Genomic DNA, 9,506 nt, shown 5'->3' on the forward strand with positions numbered 1-9,506 from the left:
TCAGGTCAATCTACCTCCAAAACTGTTTCTTCCACCAGTTTTCCTAAAAGAAAAGAAATTCTATAGAGAATATAGTCAATAATATTGTAATAATTAGGTGTGGTGTCAGATTGTTACTAGACTTATCAGGGTAATCACTTCGTAAGGTACATGAATGTTTAATTACTATGTTGTACACCTGAAACTAATATAATATTGTACATCAATTGTAATTGAAAAACACATTTTAAAAAATGAAATGCATAAGAAAGATGCCAAAAATGAAGATAACAGATAGGGAGACAAACTCTACAGACACATCCCACTTGTCAGCTGGGGCTTGCCTGCCCCTCCATACTTAGGAAGTAGTGTTTACAGACACCTGTGTATTTTGTGGGAGAAGTCCCAGGACTGGTTAAGGTGCTGTTTCCTTCCAGCCATCTCTGCTCCCAGCTCCTGCCTCTGTTGAACCTTAGTCTCTACTCTTCACTGCAGACTCGTTTATGGAATTCGTCCTCTTCTCCTGGTTTCCACAGCCGTCCTAGGGTAAACATGGTGTGTATGGACCAGACAGCCCCGTTCCCCTTGACCTTTTCATCCACACAAGCCCCAGCTGCCCCTTATGGTGCTCATCTCTCCCTTCTTCCTGTCCTCTCTCCCTGTGTTCTCTTAGACTTGATATCTTCATCTCCAGAAGGAGAATTCATCCCCTTTCCCAGGCAAGGCAGTTCAGTCTCATGACCCCTCCTATCCAAGACTTTGTTCTGAGGTCTATGACATCTCACTCAGAAACCTTCGCAGAGCATTTTGCTTTCCAAGGGAGCTCTCCTTCTCAGAGGAGACGTGACTCTGGCTTTTGCAGTAGCAGTAGCCCCTATTGCAAATCCTGCCAGAGAGCTGTATAACCGGAAAACAATACACTGGGAGTAATTTCAAAGCTACACCAACAGAATGTCATGAAAACCTCAGTACACTTAACTTTTTAAAAGTTCGTAATAGCAAACATGTAAAATCAAATTAAACAACTACTTTACTTCCATTTGTAAAAACTGATCATACATTATATAACTTTGGCTGCTACTGGCCTGCCTCGGTATCCCTCGGTCTCAGAGGCAAACCCGAAAGAAAGGGACCTCAATCAGCCAAGCATTTGGCAGCCACGTGTGTGGCTCCTGAAGCCAGCTGGTTCCCCCGAGGCTGTTTCCTGGCACTTGCCCAGAGTCACTGGCTTGCCTGCGTTTCTTGTTTGTTCTTGCAGTGCCACCCATTAGTTCTCTAGTAGTCACCTAAAGAGACTGACATTTCTGGACTTTTTCACATAAAAGAGAGCTAACATGACAGTTGAATGCTGATTCATTGATGGCTTTAAAGTATTTTTGAGAGGGAGGGGATTTGACTGTGACTCTCAGACTTTCTCCAAGAAAAGAAGCCGATGCTCAGTCTCAGCCAAACTTTCAAGGAGCTATCTTAACCCTATGTTAGCAGAGACCAGCTTGACAATATGAAGAACAAAATTAACATAAAATTCCTAAGAAAGAAGTTTTGAGAAGGGAGTTGGCAGGTAACTATGACAGGTTGTGCAAGCGTCAGTCAGAATAGAATGGACACGAATTTTAGATCTTGTCCTGACTCTGCTCCGAAGCAGTTCTGTGGCCTTGAGAAAATCGTTCGACTTTCTGAGTCTCAGTTTTCTTCTCTGAAAATGAAGATAATAATATCTACCTTGCTGGTATGAAAACTGGAGACACGTTAAGTCAAAGCACCCAGCATATGCCAATCACAGAGTGAGGAAGAGCAATACTTTGTAACTGTGATTGCTGTACTAACTAAATTTGATATTTATTTTTAAAATAGTTATTGAGTAACTACTATGTGCCAGGCTCTAGACTACCAGGAGAGAGAGTGGAAAAAGGTCCAGCCCAGTTTCTGGCCCATGGAATCCTAGGAGGAAAAAATTGACTTTAAACACATAATGACACAGTGAATTTATTAATTAGTAACCATTGTGACAAGTGCTACGCAGGGAAAGCATGGGACATTAGAAAATCCTAAACCAAGATAGGCTAGCTGGAGTTGCTTTCCTATGGCATGAAGAGGTCACCATGAGATAGCATTGTTGAAGCTGCGTGAAATGGGAGAGGTGAGTAAGGCGGGTGCCAGGAGAGCTTCATGCTGAGGACCCGGATGAGGCAGCACAGAGGAGGGCCAGTGTGCGTGCATTGAGCAAGCAAGACGGAGAGGGCAAGAGGCGGGGCTGAAGGACACGGGGCTTGCAGGCCTTGTTCAGAATCGTGGACTTTATTCCTAAGGAGAGTGGGAAATTATTACCCAGTATTCACAGGAGGGTGGATGATCCAGCTTCGTATTAAATGTGTGACTCTGGCTGCTCTGAAGATGACACCGGAGGGGACCCAAGAGGAAGCCTGGAGCCGTAATTAAGGGGCCGTTGTTATAATTCGGGCAAAAGATGGTGAAATCTTAGAAGAGGAGTAACAGAGATGTTGAAATGGCACCATAGATCTAGTTTATCTCCTACTAAAATGTTTCTCAAAATTGCCTGACGATTCTCAGGCTCCCACTCTAAAGATTCCATTTTGGTGGGCCTGGGGCCGGGCCAGGGGACCTGCACTTTAAACAAGCTTCCCAGGTGATTCTTTGCATTAGGCAAGTTTGTCCAGTGCCACCCTACAGAGTACACTAGGAAATATATCTTTCTTTCCCTTGTAAAATAAATCAGTTCTTCTAGAGATTGTGCTTTTCATAACCCCAACCAGTGGAGGACCCAGGTGTAAATTCTTAGTTCACGTAATGCTTTTCCTTCTTAGAACTGAAAGCACCTTGGCTATAACATTTCCAGCATTCAAACTATATAAATTTATGGGAATTTTAAAGTGTGTTTCTTGAAATATGAATTTTTTGGAACATTAATGGATGTATAGCTATCAAGGGAGAAAAGAAGCAGGCGCTCCATGACTGCGAAACTGCCTGGAACGGCTGGGATGGAGAGCAATGGAACGCAGCTTCAGCCTAGTTCTACGCTCTGTAAAATTCCAGCAAAACTTAGGGGCACCTCTCCAGCCCATCAGTTGTTCAACTGGAGATTTTGTTACTTGCCCCCAACCTCTGCCATCTCCTCCAGGGGAAAATATCAAGACCTTACATGGATTCCGTCCTTGGAAAATTCTTTTGGTATTGGCCTAGTTACATATTATCCAGCTGGATGAGAAAGCTTTTTGCAGTCTTTTTGCAGTTATCCTCTTGCTTCATCCACAGAGAGGCAGCATAGCGCGGTGGTTAAGGGGAGTGAGTTTGAGACTCGGGTTCCTTCTGTTCAACTCCTGGCTCTTTTACTTATTATCTAGAGAAGCTACTTAATCTTTTTGTTTTTCAGTTTTCTCATCTGAAAAAGGAAGTAATAATGGTATATATTTCCTAAGACCGACATAACAAAATAGCACAGATTGGATGGCTTAGACAGTAGAAATTTATTTTCTCAAAATTCCAGAGGCTAAGAGTCTGAGATCAAGGTGTTGCCAGAGTTAGTTTCTTCAGGCGGGTGGCTGTCTTCTCACTGTCTCCTCACATGGTCTTTCCTCTCTGTATATCCATGTCTTAATCTCCCTTTTTTATATGGACACCAGCCCTATTGGATTACGATCCTCTAATGACCTTATTTTACATTTTTAGAGACCCTATCTCCAAATACAATCACATTCTGAGGTATTGGGGATTGGAACTTCAACAGACGAATTTAGGGGGACACGATTCAGCCCATACAAATATCTATCCAGTAGGGTTATTGTCAAGATTAAAGACTTAATACATATGCCTGTCATATAGTAAATGCTCAATAAATGTTGTCTATTACTATCTACTCCTTTGTAGTGAGCAACTGTTACCTGTAAGATACTATGGGCATGCGGTGAAGAACAAAACTGTAAGCTCTCTGCCCTTGGGACATTTACATTCTATGGGAACCAACAAAACAGGTAAACAAAAATGGGGACACTGAGAAATGCTATGATGAGACTAAAACCTAGTAATGAGAAAGATCAGAGGTGGGCATACTTTCTTTTCTGACCCATACTATCTGGGTCACAACTACTCAACTCTGTTGTTACAAAGCGAAAGTGGTCACAGACAACACATAAATAAACGAGCAAGGCTGTGTTCCAATAAAACTTTATTTATGGACGCTCGAATTTAAATTTTATTTAATTTTATATATTACAAAATATTATTCTTCATTTGATTTTTTTTAACCATTTGAAAATGTAAAAACCATTCTCAGCTCACGACGACATAAAAACCAGTGATGAGCTGATTTGGGTCTTAGTTTGTTGACCTTTGCTCTAGAAAGTTGACACTGTCGGGAAGGAAAAACTTTTTCTCTACCCACTTAAGCTCAGTACTTGGGGGCCTGCAAATTAAATTGACAAAAGACAGATTCACAGAAGAAAAGACCAAATTTTATTCACTTACGGTGAAGCACTCAGAAAAAGGTTACTCAAAGGGGCAGTTAGAATTTGGAGCGTATAGACCATCTGTTAAGGAGAAAACCACAGGCCCAAAATGTCGTCACTTGTGCTGAAGCCCATGGCCATAATCCTTGATTCAACGCCTCATCTAATTGCAGTTTCAACCTCTCTTAAAAATGTAATCTTAATCAACTAATCTGGAATTTTCTGGTCAAAAACTGGTAAGATAACCTGTCATGTGGGTTTTCTCCATTTTCCTCTCCCTAGAAAGAAGAACAGTCTGCATGATGAAAACCCTTGCAGTTCTCCCCCCACACCCACCCCCCAAAAAACCCACAAGATGTCCTCATCTAAAAATAATCTTGTTGTCGTTGTTAATAGTTCCCTATTCCCACCTCTTTTCCTATGAAAACCTTCTATTTTGTAACTCCTAGGAGCACCCTTCTAGTTGCTCGATGGGATGCTGCCCAATTCATGAATCCCTTCGTAAAGCTAATTAGATCTTCAAATGTACTTGGTTGAATTTTGCTTCGTAAGACATCTGTTAGGGAAAGGGGATAGGAGAAAGGGCATATATGAGAAAACAAATTACTTTTAGGAAAAATAAATGAGCCCTTAGGAGAGTAGATGGCAGATATGATAGTTTTGTCGCAGTGTCTGTTCAGATGGTCTTCTATCCAGGTCATAAGAGTCAATCTTTCCTGGCTGTGAAACTCCAAGGAGTGGGTTTATAACACTTGAGTTCTTTTGGGAGGTTCAGCTTTTAGACAGATATGGGAAATTCAGGGGAAAAGACTCTTCCTGAATCTGTGATTCTTAAATACCTAAAACTCAAAAATAATTTTTATGCCACAGTGGCATATTCTGGACTTCTTCGACAATAGAAATAAACTCACTAGAAAAAAATGAAAGGCATATCTTAGACCCCTGTCTACATGTGCATCATGAAGTACAAGTATCAGCAGTTAGCTCCCTGAGTTTTTATGTGGCATTCAGATGGCTACATTTTACGGTAAGAATTGAGTCGAGCCTATATTATTCAAAATATAACCTGTTCCACCACCACACCCCTTTTCCTGAGAAGTCGCCCATCCCAACCTCTGCTACACACAAATACAAGTCTTGAAGACTCCTATGGACTTAGTTTTGTGGGGAACTTCAGGATGGAGGGAAGACAGGAATAGGCGTGCCATCAGTATACAGCAGGAACATATACCCACATATCATGTGTGGCTGAGTGGCTCATTTAGAGTGGCTTTGAACTCTCGGGGATGGAAGGGCCTGTCGGGCTCCTCTTGATGTGAACTAGAAGCTATGTGCAAAGTTATATGGATGTGGTGACATCAGTGGGTGTGGACTCCGGGGGGAAGTTAAGACGTGTGATCTGCACTGTCATGTAAGGTCTGTCAGGGACAAAGGAGACCCTCTTTGGATATTATATGTCATGTCAGCAAACCATCACACCCAGTATTTATCCCAGAAGGTACATGGTTTTCAGAAAAGGCAAGTCCCTGTGAGGGGTAGGGCAGGTCAGAGCAGGATGGGATAACAGGAAATAGTGAGGAACTAGTTAAAATTCCCCCATTGCATCCTGAGTATTATATAATAAGCTCTGTTGTTGGGGACATACAGTTCACTCCCTTTGCATGTTTCTTGCTGACAAGAAATTTAAAACCTGCCATTTTGGACTTTTCTCATCAAACTATTGAGTAGAATTCTTATTGTCTCAGGCTCATGTTGGCTGTGACTTCTCATGTCAGTCATGCACAAGTATGGATTGTTTGGCCAAGCCTAGATAGTTGAGAAATCTGTGACCTTTGGGTCAGAACTAACTCACTAGGGTGAGCCAATCAATAGCTTCAGGACCAAAACTGAGCAAACATCAACTTCTGGGGGAAAAGGCACCCCAGAGCCCACTCCTACCAAATAGTCACGCAATGGAGAAGTACATGAGAAAATATACCAAAAAAAAATACTATAGAACCTGTTTTTTGACAAAGCTTTGTATAAGGTTACCTGTTGACTTTCATCCATCTTTATTTTGGCATTATTGTGTGTCTGTTCTTTATTTAAAGACCATCCTTGGTACTTAGCTAATATTGTATATTCCACATTGTGAAATAAGTTAAACAATGGGAAAATTATCTTTTATGCAACAGTAACTTGCTTTCTATAAAAGATAATGTGTCAAGCATTTCTCTCCAAAAGAAATGGTAAAAATGTAAGTTGATAGTCATCACACAGACAGAGGGGACAATTTCAAGGGCTATATGGCTCATAAGAAATTTCATCTTAAAAAACAAAAGTATTAATTCTTTATATGTTTCCTCTTTCAGTCAGTCTGTCACCAAATATTTATCAGTCTATCATACGCCAAGAGCTGTGCTAGTGCTGGGTACAGTGATAAACAAAACAGATAAAGACCAAACAAAGAAAGGGATTAAGGCAAAAGAATACAGTAGGGATTCAGGTTTTTGATTCATTGAGAACTATAGAGACAAAGTGGTCAAGAAATTACCTCTCTGAGGCTGTCTGGAACATTTAAACTGAAACTTAAGCAAAGGCAAAGTCCTTGAAATGATACAAGACAAAGGAGAGCATCGTGGTATGTGTTAGGAGTGGGGGGTCTTTGGGGTAGAGGGCCCCAAAATGAGCTGGAGAAGAAAGCTGAACATCATTGATGTACATTAAGAATGAAAAGGACTTGATTGGACTGGGTGGAAAGGGTGAAAAGGGGAAGTAAGAAAATGAGTTAACAGAGTGCTTTTGCAAGATGCAGAAGGATTACATAAGGTGGTAGCAGATAGGTTAGTAGTAGATAGATTTAAGACGTGTTTTGAAGTGGAGTCCATAGGGCTTAAAAATAATTTGACACTGGGATAGAGCTGAGAAAAAAATAGGAATTATCCAGGACACAATTTTCTGGTTTAGGATTATTTCCCTCAGTTTACTTCCTTCAAGGCACCACAGTTAAAATAAATTAAGCCATTATCTTGTTAATTTGTTTACTTGTTTATTCTTCCCATCTACAATAATGCTGTCCAACAGAAAAATAATGCAAACTACATATGTAATGTTAAACTTGCTAGTAGCCACATTAAAAAGAGGTGAAATTAATTTTAATGGCATATTTTACTTAATCCAATGTATCCAAAATATTATTTTAACAAATAATTGATATAAAAAATGAATGAGATAGTTTTACTTTTTTTTTTTTTTGTACTAAGTCTTCAAAATATGGTGTGTATTTTACACGGACTGCACATCTCAATTCAGACTAGCCACTCTGCAAGTCCTTAATCACCTGTGGCCAGTGGCTATGCACTGGACAGAGCAGATCTGGGGTACGAGCCACTGAGGGCGAGTTCATTAGTGCCAGTTCACTGTTTTCCTCCAGCAACCGAAACAGGCAGTGACATATTCTGAGCATTTGACATGTTTTATTTTATTTTTTACTTTTTAATTTTTTTCCTCCCCTCCCGCATGCTCCCGGCATGTACCCGGGGCATGGCGCACCCAGGGCCTGGTGTACCCGGGGTATGGTCCATGGCTCCAGCTGGGGTGCGAACCCAAGACCTTGTACATGCAAAGCAGACATGCTAACAACTACACTAGGGAGCCACCTCTTTATTTTTTTTATTTTGTATTAAATTTATTGAGACATTAATAAAGAAATTATATGTTTCAAGTGTAAGATTGAATAATACATCATATGCATATTGCATTGTGTGTTCACCACCCAAGGTTATGTTTCCTTAAGTTACCACATATTTGACCCCCTTTACCCTTATTTACCTTTCCTCGCTTCCCTCTGGTAACCACAAAACTGTTGTCTGGGTCTATGAGTTTTTGTTTGTCTTATTCGTTTGTTGCTTTCAGTTTTATTTCCCACATATAAATTAAATTATATGGTTCTCAACTTTTTTATCTGACTTATTTTGCTTAGTATGATAATCTCAAGATCCATCCATGTTGTCACAAATGACAGTATTTCACCTTTTCTTATGGCTTAGTAATATTCCAGGGTAGATATGTACCACATCTTCTTTATCCAATCATCTATCAAGAGACACGTTGATTGTTCCCACATCTTAGCCACTGTGAATAATGCTGCTATGAACATCTAGGTGGCTATATCTTTGCAGATAAATGTTTTCAAGTTTTTTGGGGAAATCCTCAGAAGAGGGATTGCTGAGTAATGTGGTAATTCTAGTCTTAATTTTTTGAAGCATCTCCACACTGTTTTCCATAGTGGATGTACCAATTTACATTTTCATCTGGAGTATATGAGTATCTTTTTTCCCCTACAACCTCTCAACACTTGTTATTTCTTGATATGTTCTAAATGAGTAGAAAAATGCCTGGTGATGAGGAGGTGGGCACTTATTGGAAGCAATTGTTTGCGGGGCTGGGGGGGGGAGATGGGGATCAAAGCTTCCATTCTGGACTCCTTCAGTTTGAGTGTTTATGAAACCTCTAAGTGGGGATTTCAAGAAAGGAAGTGGACAGGAGAGTCTGGGACTGAGAAGGCAAATCTGCGTGGAGATATAAATCTGGCTTCTCAATTGGTTCTAAATCCAAGGGAATCATTGTGGATCAGAGTGCAGAGGGAGAAAAGACGCGTAGGACTCTACTTTCAGAGGAACCAACATTTAAATGTTGCGTGAGAGAAGAGAAAATTCAGGAAAGTGTGATGGTGTCAAGGAATCAAGAGAAAATGTTTCAAGAAGAAAGGACCGAGAAGACAAGAGCATGAGATCTAAATATTCCTGACAAACATTCCACAATCATAATTTCTTTTAAGCCCTACGTATAATGCTTTGAGTCAGAGAGATCGTGTGTGTGTGAGTGTGTGTGTGTGTGCGTGCGCGTGTTTGTGTGTGTTTAAATACAAAGAAATTTGGCCTCCAAAAGGTCAAGAGGCCCAGATAATTTTTGAGCTAGAACCCAGGACAGTGCAGCATTATATAAAGGACATATTATAAAGCACTGGGAATAAAAAGGGACCACCGGAGAGTGACTACCTGTGACTTCACCAGATTTAAGTGG

Source organism: Rousettus aegyptiacus, unplaced genomic scaffold (genome assembly GCF_014176215.1).
Source record: "Rousettus aegyptiacus isolate mRouAeg1 unplaced genomic scaffold, mRouAeg1.p scaffold_m13_p_10, whole genome shotgun sequence".
Taxonomy (NCBI): domain Eukaryota; kingdom Metazoa; phylum Chordata; class Mammalia; order Chiroptera; family Pteropodidae; genus Rousettus; species Rousettus aegyptiacus.